This window comes from Ursus americanus, chromosome 13 (genome assembly GCF_024610735.1).
Source record: "Ursus americanus isolate L20-20 chromosome 13, mUrsAme1.1.p, whole genome shotgun sequence".
Classification (NCBI taxonomy): Eukaryota; Metazoa; Chordata; class Mammalia; order Carnivora; family Ursidae; genus Ursus; species Ursus americanus.
Genome location: NC_142139.1, coordinates 28,418,511 through 28,420,003, shown reverse-complemented (window position 1 = coordinate 28,420,003; position 1,493 = coordinate 28,418,511). Strand labels below are relative to the sequence as shown.

Below are 1,493 nucleotides of genomic sequence, written 5' to 3'. Positions count from 1 at the left end.
TTTTGGGTATTAAGAAAGCATGGTAATTAAAAAAATTACCAATATCAGGGGCACTTGTTGGGATAAGCACTGGATGTTATATGTAAGTGATAAATCACTAAATTCTATTCTTGAAACCAATATTACACTACATGTTAACTAAGTAGAATTTAGTTGAAAACTTGAAACAAAGAAATAAACAAATAACCTATGTCATTGACTGACCCTGGTTTTAAAACCTGAATCTTCCTCTTATTACCTATGTAACTTTTGGAAAGTGACTCAAATTCTCTAAATAGAAGTTTATCCATCTGTAAAGTGTAAGTAATAATAAATATCTACATGTAGCATGTTTTGAGAAGTTAAGGAAATAATACAATATGAGTTAGTAATGTACCTGTCACATGAGAACAGCCACTACAGTAACTGTCATTATTATTAAGACTTTAGAAAAGTAATTCATTTTCTTTATACACTTATAAAATTAAGATAATTCACACCTTTAACAAATATTATGTATATATATATTCTATGGTAAAATTATACATTTTTTTAAAAAAGTCACATAAAAATGATATGAAGAAAATGTAAAGTACCACATTAATAAAAATATTTTCATTTTAGCAAATCTATTCTTATAATATCTGCTAATATTACTTCTATGAATTTTCCAAACATCTTATAATAACCAATGCTTTAAAAAATTGTTATTCATGACACAAACTGCTCAATGACATATTACTCAGAGAGACCTATTTCAACATTTACTCCAGGCACACATGGATATGTACTTAAGGGCCCATCACAAGACTAACAGATTGGGAAGATATAGAAGCAACTCCTTCCTATAACTTCTCAAAGGAGCTCAAATTGTACCCATCCAAAATTAAATAGAATTCTTAGAGGCACAGGAAAACACCTGCGAAGATTACATCACATGAGACACTATTCTCTTTGTTCTCTGACAATGTAAAAAAAAAAAAAAAAATCACACCTTTTCCAAGGAGCTCTCACACCACATATGAAAATAATTGGTACTGCCCACCAGTTCTGGCAGGCTAGACCCCCGGTAGCTTTCGACACAGGGTGATGAAGTTCCTTTAGAAAGAACTTCAACAACAGCAGCAGTGTTTTCAGAGAGCTTATGTCCATATCGTCTGAGGCTGTACCAAATGGGCCCACAGAAATTTCAAGGCCACTGACGTTTATTTATAATTTTTTTTTTGGGGGGGGGTCTTCCAGTGAGGACCAGAAAACCTGCTAGACAAATTCTAAAAGAGCTGTAACACGAAGGCCACTGATGTTTAAAAAGTTAAGGGAATATGAATATTCTCTATCAAAAGGAGACCCAGTCAGCCTCTTTCTGGCCCTTCCTGAGCAGTTGATACTGACTAGAACCAGAAGCTACAGGATTTCCTTCTCCTTCAATGCCCACGGTTCTTGATCACGCCACTTTGAAGAATGAAGGGGCAGACCAGATGAAGAGCAGTGGGCAGCAAAGCAAAGTTTATTGA

At 34.2% G+C, this 1,493-nt stretch overlaps 1 non-coding gene across 1 annotated transcript; it reads right to left on the bottom strand.

Moving 5' to 3' along the window:
- Positions 1 to 1,208: 1,208 nt before the first annotated feature.
- On the bottom strand, positions 1,209 to 1,270 carry LOC123793431 (U7 small nuclear RNA). Its single transcript, XR_006779964.1, has one exon. It is a non-coding gene; the product is annotated as a U7 small nuclear RNA (small nuclear RNA).
- Between the last annotated feature and the right edge of the window lie 223 nt (positions 1,271 to 1,493).